The sequence below is a fragment of the Arachis hypogaea genome, chromosome 7, assembly GCF_003086295.3.
Source record: "Arachis hypogaea cultivar Tifrunner chromosome 7, arahy.Tifrunner.gnm2.J5K5, whole genome shotgun sequence".
Classification (NCBI taxonomy): Eukaryota; Viridiplantae; Streptophyta; class Magnoliopsida; order Fabales; family Fabaceae; genus Arachis; species Arachis hypogaea.
The window spans coordinates 33,866,498-33,880,811 of record NC_092042.1 but is presented as its reverse complement, the minus strand read 5'-3'; the positions used below and the strand labels follow the sequence as shown (position 1 = coordinate 33,880,811).

The 14,314-nt window shown below is 41.0% G+C and overlaps 2 non-coding genes across 2 annotated transcripts; both read left to right on the top strand.

Annotated features, from left to right (window-relative positions):
- The first annotated feature begins 4,483 nt into the window (after positions 1-4,483).
- On the top strand, positions 4,484-4,591 carry LOC112704295 (small nucleolar RNA R71). The gene has a single exon (XR_003154928.1). It is a non-coding gene; the product is annotated as a small nucleolar RNA R71 (small nucleolar RNA).
- Positions 4,592-12,179: 7,588 nt separating this feature from the next.
- On the top strand, positions 12,180-12,287 carry LOC112704265 (small nucleolar RNA R71). Its single transcript, XR_003154900.1, has one exon. It is a non-coding gene; the product is annotated as a small nucleolar RNA R71 (small nucleolar RNA).
- The last annotated feature ends 2,027 nt before the right edge of the window (positions 12,288-14,314 follow it).

Below are 14,314 nucleotides of genomic sequence, written 5' to 3'. Positions count from 1 at the left end.
AGTATTAATTAGATGAGCGGGGCTTTTAACTTTTTGCCTCTGAACAGTTTTGGCATCTCACTTTATCCTTTGAAATTCAGAATGATTGGCTTCTTTAGGAACTCAGAGTCCAGATAGTGTTAATGATTCTCTTAGTAAAGTATGATGATTCTTGAACATAGCTATTTATTGAGTCTTGGCTGTGGCCCAAAGCACTCTGTCTTCCAGTATTACCACCGGATACATACATGCCACAGACACATAATTGGGTGAACCTTTTCAGATAGTGACTCAGCTTTGCTAAAGTCCCCAATTAGAAGTGTCCAGGGTTCTTAAGCACACTCTTATTGCCTTGGATCACAACTCTTATTTCTCTCTTTTTTTTTTCGTTTTCTTTTTTTTTTTTCGATTTTTCTCTTTTTTTTTCTTTTTTTTTTGAATAGCTTTTTCTTGCTTCAAGAATCATTTTAATGATTTTTCAGATCCTCAGTAACATGTCTCCTTTTTCATCATTCTTTCAAGGGCCAATATTCATGAACCACAAATTCAAGATACATATGCACTGTTTAAGCATACATTCAGAGAACAAAAATATTGCCACCACATCAAAGTAATTAAACTGTTATAAAATTCAAAATTCATGCAATTCTTCCTTTTTCAATTAAGCACATTTTTATTTAAGAAAGGTGATGGATTCATAGGACATTCATAACTTTAAGGCATAGACACTAAGACACTAATGATCACAAGACACAAACATGGATAAACATAAGCACTAAAAATTCGAAAAACAGAAGAACAAATAACAAGGAAATCAAAGAACGGGTCACCTTAGTGATGGCGGCTCTTTCTTGCTCTTGAAGATCCTATGGAGTGCTTGAGCTCCTCAATGTCTCTTCCTTGTCTTTGTTGCTCCTCCTCATGACTCTTTGATCTTCTCTAATCTCATGAAGGATGATGGAGTGTTCTTGGTGCTCCACCCTTAGTTGTCCATGTTGGAACTCATTCTCCTAGGGAGGTGTTTAGTTGCTCCAAATAGTTTTGTGGAGGGAAGTGCATCCCTTGAGGAATCTCAGGGATTTCATGATGAGTGGGATCTCTTGTGTGCTCCATCCTCTTCTTAGTGATGGGCTTGTCCTCCTCAATGGGGGTGTCTCCCTCTATGTCAACTCCAACTGAATAACAGAGGTGACAAATGAGATGAGGAAAGGCTAACCTTGCCAAGGTAGAGGACTTGTCCGCACCTTATAGAGTTCTTGGGCTATGACCTCATGAACCTCTATTTCTTCTCCAATCATGATGCTATGGATCATGATGGCCCGGTCTATGGTAACTTCGGACCGGTTGCTAGTGGGAATGATTGAGCGTTGTATGAACTCTAACCATCCTCTAGCCACGGGCTTGAGGTCATGCCTTCTCAATTGGACCGGCTTTCCCCTTGAATCTTGCTTCCATTGTGCGCCCTATTCACATATGACTGTGAGGACTTGGTCCAACCTTTGATCAAAGTTGACCCTTCTAGTGTAAGGATGTTCATCTCCTTGCATTATAGGCAAGTTGAACGCCACCCTCACACTTTCCGGACTAAAATCCAAGTATTTCCCCCGAACCATAGTAAGATAATTCTTGGGATTCGGGTTCACACTTTGGTCATGGTTCTTGTGATCCATGCATTGGCATAGAACTCTTGAACCATCAAGATTCCGACTTGTTGAATGGGATTGGTAAGAACTTCCCAACCTCTTCTTTGAATCTCATGTCGGATCTCCGGATATTCACCCTTTTTGAGTGAAAAGGGGACCTCGGGGATCACCTTCTTCAAGGCCACAACTTCATAGAAGTGGTCTTGATGCACCCTTGAGATGAATCTATCCATCTCCCATGACTCGGAGGTGGAAGCTTTTGCCTTCCCTTTCCTCTTTCTAGAGGTTTCTCCGGCCTTGGATGCCAAAATGGTTATGGAAAAACGAAAAAGCAACGCTTTTACCACACCAAACTTAAAATGTTTGCTCGTCCTCGAGCAAAAGAAGAAAGAAGAGAGTAGAAGAAGAAGAAATGAGGAAGAGGGAGATGGTGGTGTGTTCGGCCAAAGAGGGGGAGAAGTGGTGTTTAGGTTGTGTGAAAATGAAGGGTTGAAGAAGGGTATATATAGGAGAGAGGGGGTAATGGTTCGGCCATTATGGGTGGGTTTGGGAGGGAAAGTGGTTTGAATTTGAAGGGTGAGGTTGGTGGGGATTTATGAAGGATGGATGTGAGTGGTGAAGAGAAAGATGGGATTTGATAGGTGAAGGGTTTTGGGGAAGAGGTGTTGAGGTGATTGGTGAATGGGGGAAGAAGAGAGAGAGTGGTGGTGGGGTCCTGTGGGGTCCACAGATCCTGTGGTGTCAAGGAAAAGTCATCCCTGCACCAAATGGCATCAAATTCACGTTTTGAGCCAATTCTGGCGTTAAACGCCGGGCTGGTGCCCATTCCTGGCGTTTAACGCCAGGTTCTTGCCCTTTCCTGGCGTTTAACGCCAGTCTGGTGCCCCTTTCTGGCGTTAAACGCCCAGAATGGTGCCAGACTGGGCGTTAAACGCCCAACTGCTAGGCTTACTGGCGTTTAAACGCCAGCAGCATCTTCCTCCAGGGTGTGCTGTTTTTCTTCCTGTTTTTCATTCTGTTTTTGCTTTTTTCATTGTTTTTGTGACTTCTTATGATCATCAACCTACAAAAAAGATAAAATAACAAAAGAAAATAATTAAATATAAAACATTGGGTTGCCTCCCAACAAGCGCTTCTTTAGTGTCACTAGCTTGACAGAGGACTCTCATGGAGTCTCAGAAATGCTCAGAACCGTGTTGGAACCTCCCAACACCAAACTTAGAGTTTGAATGTGGGGGTTCAACACCAAACTTAGAGTTTGGTTGTGGCCTCCCAACACCAACTTAGAGTTTGACTGTGGGGGCTCTGTTTGGCTCTGTTTTGAGAGAAGCTCTTCATGCTTCCTCTCCATGATGACAGAGGGATATCCTTGGGCCTTAAACACCAAGGATTCTTCATTCACTTGAATGATCAACTCTCCTCTATCAACATCAATCACAGCCCTTGCTGTGGCTAGGAAGGGTCTGCCAAGGATGATGGATTCATCCATGCACTTCCCAGTCTCTAGGACTATGAAATCAGTAGGGATGTAATGGTCTTCAACCTTGACCAGAACATCCTCTACAAGTCCATAGGCTTGTTTTCGTGAATTGTCTGCCATCTCTAGTGAGATTTTTGCAGCTTGCACCTCATAGATCCCTAGCTTCTCCATTACAGAGAGAGGCATGAGGTTTACACTTGACCCTAAGTCACACAAGGCCTTCTTATAGGTTATGGTGCCTATGGTACAAGGTATTGAAAACTTCCCAGGATCCTGCCTCTTTTGAGGCAGTTGCTGCCTAGACAAGTCATCCAGTTCCTTGGTGAGCAAAGGAGGTTCATCCTCCCAAGTCTCATTTCCAAATAACTTGTCATTTAGCTTCATGATTGCTCCAAGGTATTTAGCAACTTGCTCTTTAGTGACATACTCATCCTCTTCAGAGGAGGAATACTCATCAGAGCTCATGAATGGCAGAAGTAAGTCAAATGGAATCTCTATGGTCTCATTTTGAGCCTCAGATTCCCATGGTTCTTTATTGGGGAACTCATTGGAGGCCAGTGGACGCCCAGTGAGGCCTTCCTCAGTGGCGTTCACTGCCTCTTCTTCCTCCCAGAATTCGGCCATATTGATGGCTTTGCACTCTCCTTTTGGATTTTCTTCAGTATTGCTTGGGAGAGTGCTTGGAGGGAGTTCAGTAATTTTCTTGCTCAGCTGACCCACTTGTCCTTCCAAATTTCTGATGGAGGACCTTGTTTCAGTCATGAACTTTGAGTGGTTTTGATTAGATCAGAGACCATAGTTGCTAAGTCAGAGGTATTCTGCTTAGAACTCTCTGTCTGTTGCTGAGAAGATGATGGAAAAGGCTTGCTATTGCTAAACCTGTTTCTCCCACCATTATTGTTATTGAAACCTTGTTGAGGTCTCTGTTGATCCTTCCATGAAAGATTTGGATGATTCCTCCATGAAGGATTATAGGTGTTTCCATAGGGTTCTCCCATGTAATTCACCTCTTCCATTGAAGGGTTCTCAGGATCATAAGCTTCTTCCTCAGATGAAGTTTCCTTAGTACTGCTTGGTGCATTTTGCATTCCAGACAGACTTTGAGAAATCATATTGACTTGTTGAGTCAATATTTTTTTCTGAGCCAATATGGCATTCAGAGTGTCAATCTCAAGAACTCCTTTCTTCTGACTAGTCCCATTGTTCACAGGATTTCTTTCAGAAGTGTACATGAATTGGTTATTTGCAACCATTTCAATCAGTTCTTGAGCTTCAGTAGGCGTCTTCTTCAGATGAAGAGATCCTCCAGAAGAGCTATCCAAAGACATCTTGGCAGTTCAGAGAGACCATCATAGAAAATACCTATGATGCTCCATTCAGAAAGCATATCAGTGGGACACTTTCTGATCAATTGTTTGTATCTTTCCCAAGCTTCATAGAGGGATTCTCCTTCCTTCTGTCTGAAGGTTTGGACTTCCACTCTAAGCTTACTCAATTTTTGAGGTGGAAAGAACTTTGCCAAGAAGGCATTGACTAGCTTTTCCCAAGAGTCCAGGCTTTCTTTGGGTTGGGAATCCAACCATGTTCTAGCTCTGTCTCTTACAGCAAAAGGGAATAGCATCAGTCTGTAGACCTCAGGGTCAACCCCATTAGTCTTGACAGTGTCACAGATTTGCAAGAACTCAGCTAAAAACTGATGAGGATCTTCCAATGGAAGTCCATGGAACTTGCAATTCTGTTGCATTAGAGAAACTAATTGAGGCTTAAGCTCAAAGTTGTTTGCTCCAATGGCAGGGATAGAGATGCTTCTCCCATAGAAGTCGGGAGTAGGTGCAGTAAAGTCACCCAGCACCTTCCTTGCATTGTTGGCATTGTTGTTGTTTTCGGCTGCCATGAGTTCTTCTTCCTTGAAGAATTCGTTCAGGTGCTCTAAAGAGAGTTGTGCTTTGGCTTCTCTTAGCTTTCTCTTCAAGGTCCTTTCAGGTTCAGGATCAGCCTCAACAAGAATGCCATTGTCTTTGCTCCTGCTCATAAGAAAGAGAAGAGAACAAGAAAATGTGGAATCCTCTATGTCACAGTATAGAGATTCCTTTAGGTGTCAGAGGAAAAGAAGAGTAGAAGACAGAAGTGGAAAATTCGAACTTATCAAAGAAGATGGAGTTCGAATTTTGCATTAAGGAATAGTGTTAGTCCATAAAAAGAAGGATGTGAGAAGGAGGGAAGTAATTTTCGAAAATTAAGTGAAAATTTTGAAAACATTTTTGAAAAACATTACTTAATTTTCGAAAATGAAAATGGAAAAGAAATCAAGTGATTTTTGAAAAAGATTTTGAAATTAGAAATCAAAAAGATTTGATTGAAAACTATTTTGAAAAAGATGTGGTTAAGAAGATATGATTGTTTTTAAAAAAATGTGATTGAGAAGATATGATTTGAAAAACATTTTAAAAAGATTTGATTTGAAAATTAAAAACTTGACTAACAAGAAAAGATATGATTCAAACATTAAACCTTTCTCAACAGAAAAGGTAACATACTTGAAATGTTGAATCAAATCATTAATTGATAGTAAGTATCTTTAAAAATGGAAAGAAATTGGTTTTTGAAAAAGATTTGATTGAAAAATTGATTTGAAAAAGATTTGATTTTGAAAAGATTTTGAAAACTTAGAAAAAATTTGATTTGAAAACAAAATCTTCCCTTCTAGCCATCCTGGCGTTAAACGCCCAGAATGGTGCACATTCTGGCGTTTAACGCCCAAAATGCTACCCTTTTGGGCGTTAAACGCCCAACCAGGTACCCTGGCTGGCGTTTAAACGCCAGTCTGTCCTTCTTCACTGGGCATTTTGAACGCCCAGCTTTTTCTGTGCAATTCCTCTGCTGTATGTTCTGAATCTTCAATTCTCTGTATTATTGACTTGAAAAGACACAAATTAAAAATATTTTTGGATTTTTAATAATAAGGACAAACCAAAATACAACAAGAATCAAATAACAATGCATGCAAGACACCAAACTTAGCAGTTTGTATACTACTGACACTAACAAAATGAAAATGCATATGAGACACACAAAACAATCAAGTCAATTGAATTCAAAGATCAGAGCAAGTAAATCATCAAGAACATCTTGAAGATCACTTAGACACATGCATGCAATTGACACCAAACTTAGGATGAGACACTAGACTCAAACAAGAAATATTTTTTTTTTGGATTTTATGATTTTGTAAAAATTTTTTTGTGTTTTTCGAAAATTAAGTGCAAAAAAGTATCAAAATTCTTAATGAGAATTCCAGGAATCAGTGCAATGCTAGTCTAAGACTCCGGTCCAGGAATTAGACATGGCTTCACAGCCAGCCAAGCTTTCAAAGAAAGCTTCGGTCCAAAACACTAGACATGGCCAGAGGCCAGCCAAGCCTTAGCAGATCACTGCTCCAAAAGCAAGATTGATAAGAAATCAACAAGCTCTTGTGGTGATAAGTTGAAACCTCGGTCCAATGAAATTAGACATGGCTTCTTAGCCAGCCAGATTTCAACAAATCATCATGAAACTCTAGAACTCATCTTCAAGAATTTCGAAAAAAATAAATACCTAATCTAAGCAACAAGATGAACCGTCAGTTGTCCAAACTAGAACAATCCCCGGCAATAACACCAAAAACTTGATGTTGTTGCCGGATCTTGGCACTGATGTTACCAAAAGCTTGCTCAAAACTAGAACAATCCCCGGCAACGGCGCCAAAAACTTGGTGCGCGAAATTGTGAACAATACTTTTCACAACTCTCATAATCCCCGGTCATGAACCCCAAAAACTTGGTAGCTCAATACCATGGCATTACACAACTTCGCACAACTAACCAGCAAGTGCACTGGGTCGTCCAAGTAATAAACCTTACGTGAGTAAGGGTCGATCCCACGGAGATTGTTAGTATTGAAGCAAGCTATGGTCATCTTGTAAATCTTAGTCAGGCAAACTCAAATGATAATGGTGACGAACGAAAATAACACAAAGGTAAAGATAGAGATACTTATGTAATTCATTGGTAGGAACTTCAGATAAGCGCATGAAGATGCCTTCCCTTCCGTCTCTCTGCTTTCCTACTGTCTTCATCCAATCCTTCTTACTCCTTTCCATGGCAAGCTTAAGCAAGGGTTTCACCGTTGTCAGTGGCTACCTCCCATCCTCTCAGTGAAAGCGATTGCATATGCTCTGTCACAGCATAGCGGAATTCATCTGTCGGTTCTCAATCAGGCCGGAATAGAATCCAGTGATTCTTTTGCGTCTGTCACTAACGCCCCGCCCTCAGGAGTTTGAAGCACGTCACAGTCATTCAATCATTGAATCCTACTTAGAATACCACAAACAAGGTTAGACCTTCCGGATTCTCTTGAATGCCGCCATCAGTTCTCGCCTATACCACGAAGACTCTGATCTCACGGAATGGTTGGCTCGTTTGTCAGACGAGCACTCGGTTGTTAGGCGATCAACCATGCATCGTGCAATCAGGAATCCAAGAGATATTCACTAGGGCCTTGATCGCTTGTAGAACAAGAATGGTTGTCAGTCACCTTGTTCATGGGTGAGAATGATGATGAGTGTCACGGATCATCACATTCATCAAGTTGAAGAACAAGTGATATCTTGGATAAAGAACAAGCGGAATTGAATGGAAGAACAATAGTAATTGCATTAATACTCGAGGTACAGCAGAGCTCCACACCTTAATCTATGGTGTGTAGAAGCTCCACCGTTGAAAATACATAAGCATAAGGTCTAGGCATGGCCGAATGGCCAGCCTCCCAATGATCTAAGAACTAAAATGTCCAAAGATGATCTAGAGATCTAAGGTGATCAAAAGATTTAAAGAAAAAGGTTCCAAAAGATCAAAAGATTTTTTATACAATAGTAAAAGGTCCTACTTATAGAAAACTAGTAGCCTAGGGTGTACAGAGATGAGTAAAAGACATAAAAATCCACTTCTGGGCCCACTTGGTGTGTGCTTGGGCTGAGCAATGAAGCATTTTTCGTGCAGAGACTCTTCTTGGAGTTAAACGCCAGCTTTGGTGCCAGTTTGGGCGTTTAACTCCCATTTGGGTGCCAGTTCCAGCGTTTAACGCTGGGATTTCTTGAGGTTACTTTAAACGCCGGTTTGGGCCATCAAATCTTGGGCAAAGTATGGACAATCATATATTGCTGGAAAGCCCAGGATGTCTACTTTCCAACGCCGTTGAGAGCGCGCCAATTGGGCTTTTGTAGCTCCAGAAAATTCACTTAGAGTGCAGGGAGGTCAGAATCCAACAGCATCTGCAGTCCTTTTTGGTCTCCGAATCAGATTTTTGCTCAGGTCCCTCAATTTCAGCCAGAAAATACCTGAAATCACAGAAAAACACACAAACTCATAGTAAAGTCCAGAAAAGTGAATTTTAACTAAAAACTAATAAAAATATACTAAAAACTAACTAGATCATAACAAAAACATACTAAAAACAATGCCAAAAAGTATACAAATTATCCGCTCATCAGTGCTCCACCCTTAGTTGTCCCATGTTGGAACTCAATTCTCCTAGGGAGGTGTTCAGTTGCTCCCAATAGTTTTGTGGAGGAAAGTGCATCCCTTGAGGAATCTCAGGGATCTCATGATGAGTGGGGTCTCTTGTGTGCTCCATCCTCTTCTTAGTGATGGGCTTGTCCTCATCAATAGGGGTGTCTCCCTCTATGTCAACTCCAACCGAATAACAGAGGTGACAAATGAGATGAGGAAAGGCTAACCTTGCCAAGGTAGAGGACTTGTCCGCCACCTTATAGAGTTCTTGGGCTATAACCTCATGAACTTCTATTTCTTCTCCAATCATGATGCTATGGATCATGATAGCCCGGTCTATGGTAACTTCGGACCGGTTGCTAGTGGGAATGATTGAGCGTTGTATAAACTCCAACCATCCCCTAGCCACGGGTTTGAGGTCATGCCTTCTCAATTGAACCGGCTTTCCTCTTGAATCTCTCTTCCATTGGGCGCCCTCTTCACATATGACTGTGAGGACTTGGTCCAACCTTTGATCAAAGTTGACCCTCCTAGTGTAAGGATGTTCATCTCCTTGCATCATAGGCAAGTTGAATGCCAACCTTACACTTTCCGGACTAAAATCCAAGTATTTCCCCCGAACCATAGTAAGATAATTCTTTGGATTCGGGTTCACACTTTGGTCATGGTTCTTGGTCATCCATGCATTGGCATAGAACTCTTGAACCATCAAGATTCCGACTTGTTGAATGGGGTTGGTAAGAACTTCCCAACCTCTTCTTCGGATCTCATGTTGGATCTCCGGATATTCACCCTTTTTGAGTGAAAAAGGGACCTCGGGGATCACCTTCTTCAAGGCCACTACTTCATAGAAGTGGTCTTGATGCACCCTTGAGATGAATCTCTCCATCTCCCATGACTCGGAGGTGGAAGATTTTGCCTTCCCCTTCCTCTTTCTAGAGGTTTCTCCGGCCTTGGATGCCATAAATGGTTATGGAAAAACAAAAAGCAATGCTTTTACCACACCAAACTTAAAATGTTTGCTCGTCCTCGAGCAAAAGAAGAAAGAAGAGAGTAGAAGAAGAAGAAATGAGAAGAAAGGGAATGGCCTTTGTGTTCGGCCAAGAGGGAGAGAAATGGTGTTTAGGTTGTGTGAAAATGAAGGAGTGAAGGAGGGTTTTTATAGGGAAGGGGGAAGGGTAGGGTTCGGTCATTTGAGGGTGGGTTTGGGTGGAAAAGTGTTTTTGAATTTGAATGGTGAGGTAGGTGGGGTTTTATGAAGGATGGATGTGAGTGGTGAAGAGAAAGATGGGATTTGATAGGTGAAGGGTTTTTGGGGAAGAGGTGTTGAGGTGATTGGTGAATGGGTGAAGAAGAGAGAGAGTGGTAGGGTAGGTGGGGATCCTGTGGGGTCCACAGATCCTGAGGTGTCAAGGAAAAGTCATCCCTGCACCAAATGGCAAGCAAAATCTCGTTTTGTGCCAATTCTGGCGTTAAACGCCGGGCTGGTGCCCATTTCTGGCGTTAAACGCCAGCTTCTTGCCCTTTTCTGGCGTTTAACGCCAGTCTGTTGCCCCTTTCTGGCGTTAAACGCCCAGAATGGTGCCAGACTGGGCGTTAAACGCCCAACAGCTAACCTCACTGGCGTTTAAACGCTAGTGGGTGCGTCCTCCAGGGTGTGCTATTTTTCTTCCTGTTTTTCATTCTGTTTTTGCTTTTTTCATTAATTTTGTTACTTCTCATGATCATCAACCTACAAAAAGATAAAATAACAAAAGAAAATAGATAAAATATAACATTGGGTTACCTCCCAACAAGCGCTTCTTTAATGTCAGTAGCTTGACAGAGGACTCTCATGGAGCCTCACAGATATTCAGAGCCATGTTGGAACCTCCCAACACCAAACTTAGAGTTTGAATGTGGGGGTTCAACACCAAACTTAGAGTTTGGTTGTGGCCTCCCAACACCAAACTTAGAGTTTGACTGTGGGGGCTCTATTTGGCTCTGCTTTGAGAGAAGCTCTTCATGCTTCCTCTCCATGATGACAGAGGGATATCCTTGGGCCTTAAACACCAAGGATTCATCATTCACTTGAATGGTCAACTCTCCTCTATCAACATCAATCACAGCCTTTGTTGTGGCTAGGAAGGGTCTGCCAAGGATGATGGATTCATCCATGCACTTTCCAGTCTCTAGGACTATGAAATCAGTAGGGATGTAATGGTGTTCAACTTTAACCAGAACATCCTCTACAAGTCCATAGGCTTGTTTTCTTGAATTGTCTGCCATCTCTAGTGAGATTTTTGCAGCTTGTACCTCAAAGATCCCTAGCTTCTCCATTACAGAGAGAGGCATGAGGTTCACACTTGACCCTAAGTCACACAAGGCCTTCTTGAAGGTCATGATGCCTATGGTACAAGGTATTGAAAACTTTCCAGGATCTTGTCTCTTTTGAGGTAATTTCTGCCTAGACAAGTCATCTAGTTCTTTGGTGAGCAAAGGGGGTTCATCCTCCCAAGTCTCATTTCCAAATAACTTGTCATTTAGCTTCATGATTGCCCCAAGGTATTTAGCAACTTGCTCTTCAGTGATATACTCATCCTCTTCAAAGGAAGAATACTCATCAGAGCTCATGAATGGCAGAAGTAAGTCCAATGGAATCTCTATGGTCTCATTTTGAGCCTCAGATTCCCATGGTTCCTCATTGGGGAACTCATTGGAGGCCAGTGGACGTCCATTGAGGTCTTCCTCAGTGGCGTTCACTGCCTTTCCTTCCTCCCAAAATTCGGCCATGTTGATGGCCTTGCACTCTCCTCTTGGATTTTCTTCTGTATTGCTTGGGAGAGTACTAGGAGGGAGTTCAGTAATCTTCTTGCTCAGCTGACCCACTTGTCCCTCCAAATTTCTAATGGAGGACCTTGTTTCAGTCATGAAACTCTGAGTGGTTTTGATTAGATCAGAGACCATGGTTGCTAAGTCAGAAGTATTCTGCTTAGAACTCTCTGTCTGTTGCTGAGAAGATGATGGAAAAGGCTTGCTATTGCTAAACCTGTTTCTTCCACCATTATTGTTATTGAAACCTTGTTGAGGTCTCTGTTGATCCTTCCATGAAAGATTTGGATGATTCCTCCATGAAGGGTTATAGGTGTTTCCATAGGGTTCTCCCATGTAATTCACCTCTTCCATTGAAGGGTTCTCAGGATCATAAGCTTCTTCCTCAGATGAAGCTTCCTTAGTACTGCTTGGTGCATTTTGCATTCCAGACAGACTTTGAGAAATCATATTGACTTGTTGAGTCAATATTTTGTTCTGAGCCAGTATGGCATTCAGAGTGTCAATCTCAAGAACTCCTTTCTTCTGACTAGTCCCATTGTTCACAGGATTCCTTTCAGAAGTGTACATGAATTGGTTATTTGCAACCATTTCAATCAGTTCTTGAGCTTCAGTAGGCGTCTTCTTCAGATGAAGAGATCCTCCAGCAGAGCTATCCAAAGACATCTTGGACAGTTCAGAGAGACCATCATAGAAAATACCTATGATGCTCCATTCAGAAAGCATGTCAAAGGGGCACTTTCTGATTAATTGTTTGTATCTTTCCCAAGCTTCATAGAGGGATTCTCCTTCCTTCTGTCTGAAGGTTTGGACTTCCACTCTAAGCTTACTCAATTTTTGAGGTGGAAAGAACTTTGCCAAGAAGGCATTGACTAGCTTTTCCCAAGAGTCCAGGCTTTCTTTAGGTTGAGAGTCCAACCATGTTCTAGCTCTGTCTCTTACAGCAAAAGGGAATAGCAGAAGTCTGTAGACCTCAGGGTCAACCCCATTAGTCTTGACAGTGTCACAGATTTGCAAGAATTCAGCTAAAAACTGATGAGGATCTTCCAATGGAAGTCCATGGAACTTGCAATTCTGTTGCATTAGAGAAACTAGTTGAGGCTTAAGCTCAAAGTTGTTTGCTCTAATGGCAGGGATAGAGATGCTTCTCTCATAAAAGTTGGGAGTAGGTGCAGCAAAGTCACCCAGCACCTTCCTTGCATTGTTGGCATTGTTGTTGTTTTCGGCTGCCATGTGTTCTTCTTCTTTGAAGAATTCGGTCAGGTCCTCTAAAGAGAGTTGTGCTTTGGCTTCTCTTAGCTTTCTCTTCAAGGTCCTTTCAGGTTTAGGATCAGCCTCAACAAGAATGTTTTTGTCTTTGCTCCTGCTCATAAGGAAGAGAAGGGAACAAGAAATGTGGAATCCTCTATGTCACAGTATAGAGATTCCTTGAAGTGTCAGAGGAAAAGAAGAGTAGAAGACAGAAGAAGAAAATTCGAACTTATCAAAGAAGATGGAGTTCGAATTTTGCATTAAGGGATAGTGTTAGTCCATAAATAGAAGGATGTGAGAAGGAGGGAAGTGATTTTCGAAAATTAACTGAAAAATTTTGAAAATATTTTTGAAAAACATTACTTAATTTTCGAAAATGAAAATGGAAAAGAAATCAAGTGATTTTTGAAAAAGATTTTGAAATTAGAAATTAAAAAGATTTGATTGAAAACTATTTTGAAAAAGATATGGTTAAGGAGATATGATTGGTTTTAAAAAAAATTGTGATTGAGAAGATATGATTTGAAAAACATTTTAAAAAAGATTTGATTTTGAAAATTAAAAACTTGGCTAACAAGAAAAGATATGATTCAAACATTAAACCTTTCTCAACAGAAAAGGCAGCATACTTGAAATGTTGAATCAAATCATTAATTGGTAGCAAGTACCTTTGAAAATGGAAAGAAATTGATTTTGAAAAAGATTTTGATTGAAAAATTGATTTGAAAAAGATTTGATTTTGAAAAGATTTTGAAAACTTAAAAAAAATTGATTTGAAAACAAAATCTTCCCTTCTAGCCATCCTGGCGTTAAACGCCCAGAATGGTGCACATTCTGGCGTTTAACGCCCAAAATGCTACCCTTTTGGGCGTTAAACGCCCAACCAGGTACCCTGGCTGGCGTTTAAACGCCAGTCTGTCCTTCTTCACTGGGCGTTTTGAACGCCCAGCTTTTTCTGTGCAATTCCTCTGCTGTATGTTCTGAATCTTCAATTCTCTGTATTATTGACTTGAGAAGACACAAATTAAAAATATTTTTGGATTTTTAATAATAAGGGAAAATCAAAATGCAACAAGAATCAAATAACAATGCATGCAAGACACCAAACTTAGCAGTTTGTATACTACTGACACTAACAAAATGAAAATGCATATGAGACACACAAAACACTCAAGTCAATTGAATTCAAAGATCATAGCACGAAAATCATCAAGAATTACTTGAAGATCCTTAAGAAACATGAATGAATGCATGCAATTGACACCAAACTTAAGATGAGACACTTAGACTCAAACAAGAAATTTTTGGATTTTATGATTTTTTAATTTTTTTTGTGTTTTTCGAAAATTAAATGGAAAAAGATATCAAAATTCTTAATGAGAATTCCAGGAATCAGTGCAATGCTAGTCTAAGACTCCGGTCCAGGAATTAGACATGGCTTCACAGCCAGCCAAGCTTTCAAAGAAAGCTTCGGTCCAAAACACTAGACATGGCCAAAGGCCAGCCAAGCCTTAGCAGATCACTGCTCCAAAAGCAAGATTGATAAAAATCAACAAGCTCTTGTGATGATAAGTTGAAACCTCGGTCCAATGAGATTAGACATG